A 5894-nucleotide genomic window follows, 5' to 3' on the forward strand; every position below is an offset into this window, starting at 1 on the left:
CCAGAGCTTCCTCAGTGCTGGAGCGAGGGTTGTGAGGCCCCTCTACACTAAGGGGCCATGGGAAGATGACCTAGTTCAAAGGTCAGCCGTTTAGTGGGTGGCTTCCCCACTCTTCAACAGCCCACCGAGTACAGACTACTAAGGAAAGAAGAATTTCGAGGGGGAAGGAAGGAAGGATGATTTTAGTGTCTGTCAGGCCTGGGGTGGGACGGGATGGTGGGTGGAGGCTGGGAAGGGAGCGAGCTGTTTACCAGCACAGTCAACAAATAAGGATCAAGACTATAAAGCCAGGCATTGTGCTAAGTGCTGAGGCAGTGAAAAGGAATTTTATTTATAAATTATACTCCACCTACTTCCCAAGAGAATTTGAAGGTGACTCAAAATGAAAACCACATGCAGCATGATCAGTAAAATAGAAAATCAAATCCATGAAAATGAAGAAAAGAAACCAACATCGATGATCACCATGCGTCAAGTTCTTGAATGTCATCATCGTTTAATCCAACAACCCCATTTTACAGATCAGAAAGACAAGAGCAAAGAGGCAGGCCCAGACCAAATGCAGGTGCAAGCACAATGGGCTTGGGATATTTAGGAGCCTGTGAAAATGTTTAAAACATTCTTTTAAAATCAGAGTAAGAAGAAAAATTTAGGTTGAAGGAAATGTTTTAATATACAACCTTCATATATTCTTCTTTATACCTCTATACTTTCTATACAATCGTAAAATATAATTTTTACTATTTTTAATGGAGGAGGGGACTCACAAACAGAAAAGTGCCCCCAAAGTCATCCTGCAGCCCCAAACCTAGCCTGTCTAACTCCAAACCTGTATGTGGGAGTATGTTGTGGTTATTGAGTATCATGTGCAAGTCAACTCTGAAACTAAAGAGAGAGTATAAGATAAATAATTTTCAGTTTCATAAAAAGGATGTGTGGTGGGGCACATGTACTTTACTTTACAATGTGATTGTAGTTTTCTTATTTTCTTTGTAACTAGTCAACCCTTTCTTATCAGTTCCACCAGGGAGCCAACCCCTAGTTGGCTGGGGGGATGGCTAAATGTTGTCCAATTTGATAAATTTCCAATCTGATTCAGTAACTAAAATTGTCTTAAGTAATGGATGACTCCACTGAATCTCAACCTTTGGGAGACTGTTTTGTCTGCCTCCTGAATCCAGTGTGGCAGATGGTTCTGACGAGATCACTGTGGCATCCCGGGAGAAGGTCCCTGGAGCATGCCTGGATCCTCACTGCTCTCCGCTGCCAGGGTATGGACCAGCCTGCTGCCTGCGCTGACGGACCACTGAGGTGGGATGGGCTGCATCTTGCTTTACAGGGTGCTGTGCCAGGATGCATCAGCGAAGCCTGTGGTCCCCACCAGCTGCCGAAGCGACCACTCGGACCTGTGGCCAAGCCTGTCCTACGCCATCCTGCTGGCTCTCCCAGTATCTCCTTGTGTGCTGCCTCAGGCTTCCCTACCGACCACTCCTGTCATCATTCACAGCATCATGTGGGTACTTCTGGACCTGTCATGGCCCCCGTGCACCTGGAGGCTGATAGAATACTAGCCCAGACACTCACTGTCTCCTTCATACTTTTCTGGACGCCTTAAAAACTCCAACAGATTGTACCCTGACATATTGTAGGGACAATGGAGGAGGCAATAAGCAAAGTGGCAGAGAAAAACCCTGGGGCCTGAACTGTTATCTCTCCATCCTCCTTTCCACAATCTATCAAAAGAGAAGAAACAAGATTTCCTCTCCTCATTTTCTAAAAACTAGTCAGGCAGGCCTAATTCTTGATATGTTAAATGAGAGATGAAGGAATTCAGAAAACCTTTTCTTTTAACAATGACTGCATTCCATCCAAGAATTTTGCTATGACTCAGACAAAAATCTAACTGGAATATACTGAGCTAGTATTCTGTCTTCTTCTTACCTTCTACACCAAACATTGCTTCAGTGGGCAAGTAACCCCAGAACAAGATTTATAGGATGCGAAAATTCATCGAAAAGTAATTTCAGAGTGTCAACCCTGTTGCAGAAACATGTTAGTTCAACAGGAGAAACCAACTATGGTGTATTAAATCCCCCCAAAACTGTATTCTGTGGGTCCTTTTACAAAGAATATTGAACAACATGATGAACACCATTTTCAATGCTTTCTTGAACCTACTGGATCACAGGTTTATTATAAAAGAATATAACTCGGGAATAGCTGGGTGGAAGAGATGCACAGGGTAAGGTCTGGGGAAAGGACACAGAGCTTCCATGCCCTCTCCAGATGCACCACCCTTCCCACATCTGCATGTGCTCACTCACCACAAGCTCTCTGAACCCTGGCCTTCTGAGTTTTTAATGGAGGCTTCATCACATAGACATGATCAATTAAATCACTGGTCATAAGCAACTGATTCAACATCTAGCCCTGTCTCCTCCACAGAGGACAGGAGTGGGAACTTCACTGCTTACTTTGCAAAACTTCTCCCAATACCTTTTGCTATATGGGCTTCCCTGATGGCTCAGTGGCTAAAGAATCTGCCTGCAATGCAGGAGACACAGGTTTGATCCCTGGGTTGGGAAGATCCCCTAAAGGAGGAAATGGCAACCCACTCCAGTATTCTTGTCTGGAAAATCCCGTGGGCAGAGGAACCTAGTGGGCTACTGTCCAAAGGGTCCCAAAGAGTTGGACACAACTGAGTGACTAAGCAACGCCTCAACAAAAGTAGACTAGAATATTAGGTGTTTCTGTATGAAAGGGGATCATCAGGTGAGTTGTTACGCTAGACCTGGTGTTCCTAATAGCTGAACGCAGGTTAGACACCCCAGAGAAGATAGCACGGCACTGTCCACCTAGATTTTTAAAGCAACATTTGGATGGGGGGGAAGTCACTGTCCTCCTCTCCCACCTTGAAGGAGATGAGGGACAATGTAAGAAAACAATGATAGGTTGTTGCTTTTTTTTAAGATTCATTGTGATTCAAAATTTGGGCCAGAAGTAGTTTCAGAGTTTGTGCTGGACTTCAATTAAGCTTTATTAAGAGACATTTTAAAGGACGTGCTAAGAAATGCAGAGGTATTCTACATTCGTAGATGGATGAGCTGGTGTTATGAAGAGGTCATTTTCACAAGTTTATATATAGATTCGATGCATCTCAATTAAAATCCCAATACATATTTACATGTAGAATCTGGCAAGTTTATTGTAAAACCATCTACAAGTGCAACAATGAGAAGAAAAACAAGGTGAAGGGATTGAGTGACTACAAAGCCGTAGTGACTAAGGCAGTGTGACATTGGCACAGACATAGACAGTAGATCAGTGAGGCCGAATAAAGAGCCCACGAACAGATACACATATAGGGATGCTTGATATGTGATAGAGGTAGGATTACAGAGCACTGGAAAGAACAAACTATTAAAAAAAAATGATGCTGAAAAAAGAGTTATGGGGAAATGTATTCTAAGCGGGGATTAATTCCTTTGTGGGGTCTTTAAGGATCACTCCAACATGGCCATAGAAATCACACTCAGAGAGGCATACGAAATGAAAGGATTTATTATACTCATGGGTCCAAGAAGAGAGAGGCATGGCGGGCTGCACAAGGTCATTTATATCTCAATTAAAAAAAAAATAATGCATACAGTATGTTACTTATTTACCCAGCCTAAAAATAGATTCAACCACCAGCTCAAACTACAGTTGGCCTTATGCACTTGCCTGCTGTGCATCGGTGGATTCAACCGACTGGGTATTAAAACTATTCAGGGGAAAAAATTCCAGAAAGTTCTAAAAAGCAAAACTTGAATTGGCCATCCTTCAGCAACTACTTATAGTACTTACATTACATTTACAACTATTGACATAGCATTTACACTGTATTAGGTATTATGCATAATCTAGAGATGATTTAAAATATATAGAAGGATTGCCTAGGTTATTTGCAAATACTGCACTATTTTATATAAGAGAGCATCTTAGGATTTTGGTATCTGTGGAGGTCCTGGAACCAATCCCCTGTCAATACCAAGGGATGACTGTATGTGAAATTGCTGTTATTTAACCATTTTTCTGAGGCAAAATGGCAATTTCCTACAGTTTACCCTAGATAGAGTAAAGCAGTGGGAAGGATCTATTAGAAGTGATGCTGAAAAAAGTTATGGGGAAATGTGTTGTCAGGAGGGAGAGTAAGTCCTTTGTGGGGTCTTTATGGATCACTCCGACATGGCCATCGAAATCCCTAGTGTTTTTAGGGTGCAAACACAGATGGTAAAACCATAAAAGTAAGCAAGGTAATCATGAACTGAAAGGTCAGGATTGTGTTACCCCTCTGGGAGGAGGGAAGGAGATTTGATTGAAAGAGGAGGAGGTGGAAGGGGGAATTCACAGGTACTGGAGATGTTCTAGTCTATTTCTTGCCCTTGGGAGTGGTTACAAAGGTATTTGCTTTACAGTTCTTTAAACTATAAATAATTTTATACACTTTTTAAAAAGGAAATAAGAAAAATGTAGATGCCAGTTCTGAACTCAGGGCACCCTAGCCGAACAAGTCTTCTGCCCTTGAGTGGCATAGAGAGCAGGGCACCTCCTGCTGGATGCCAGGGGCCCTCATTGCAGGTTACCTATAACAGTTGCCCTGGCACCACTGGTTTGTCTTGTTTCTCCCAGATAACAACTGGTGACACTTTTATTACCCCACTTATAATGATATACTAGATTAGTTATGTGTCTTTTCCCAGTGAAGGGTAAGCCCCTTGAGGGCAAGGACTGAGAATTTTCCATGGTTGACCCAGTGAAGCCGAGTGCCTAACAGACTGTAAATCCTTGGATAATTGAAAGGATACACTCCAGAGGAATGTCTGGTTGGACAGACAGATGGATGGACAGAGAGCTTACTGGCTGCAGGTCTTTACTGAAAAGGGGATTATATTTTGAACTAGCGAAGAGAGTTTTACAGCCAAACATGATGAATAGAGTGGCTTTATACATGTAAAAGCGCTGGTACAGTATAGTATAAATGGAGTATGGTATAAACCATTCTTAATGATTTAGTAACTGGGACAACACACGCTGTGCTTGGAATGTTCAGTGATGTCCCGTCTATTTATGCTGCTAGGACTTGCCAGCCACATAGGGCCCGCTACTTCCTTGCACAGCTGCAGGGCAACTACTCACTTCATATTTACGTAAACAGCACTCCCTGAGTTGTGCAATCGGAAAAGGCGATGGCACCCCGCTCCAGTACTTTTGCCTGGGAAATCCCATGGATGGAGGAGCCTGGTAGGCTGCAGTCCATGGGGTCGTGAAGAGTCGGACACGACTGAGCGACTTCACTTTCACTTTTCACTTTCATGCATTGGAGAAGGAAATGGCAACCCACTCCAGTGTTCTTGCCTGGACAATCCCAGGGACAGGGAAGCCTGGTGGGCTGCCGTCTATGGGGTCGCATAGAGTCGGACACGACTGAAGCGACTTAGCAGCAGCAGCAGCAGAGTTGTGCAATAAGAAGGTTTGAAACCCGCCTTTGTCGGGAGGACCATGGAGCAAGGGGCTCAGGGACGACCCAGAAAGGAGGTTGTTGGGAAGTTCCCCATGTGTGGACTGGTTCCTTGGTGCACCTCAGTCTTGGAGGCCGCACTCAAGAGGACAGCGTGCAGGGAGGCAGGTTCCTTCCTCACGTCTCCCCTTCCTTTTCCCTTCCTTCCTGCCTGCTTGCCTCCCTCCCGCCCCCCTCCTGTCCTTCTCTCTCTCCCCTCCGCTTTCCCTTCCTTGGTTCTCCTTGTCCCTCTGCCTCTCCCCATCCTTGTCCTTGTCCCTCTCTCTCACTCCTCCTTTCCTTCCCCACCCCTGCGCTCTTCCCAGTCCCCTATTTATATCTCCCACCATCAGTC

This window comes from Bos indicus x Bos taurus, chromosome 11 (assembly GCF_003369695.1).
Source record: "Bos indicus x Bos taurus breed Angus x Brahman F1 hybrid chromosome 11, Bos_hybrid_MaternalHap_v2.0, whole genome shotgun sequence".
Classification (NCBI taxonomy): domain Eukaryota; kingdom Metazoa; phylum Chordata; class Mammalia; order Artiodactyla; family Bovidae; genus Bos; species Bos indicus x Bos taurus.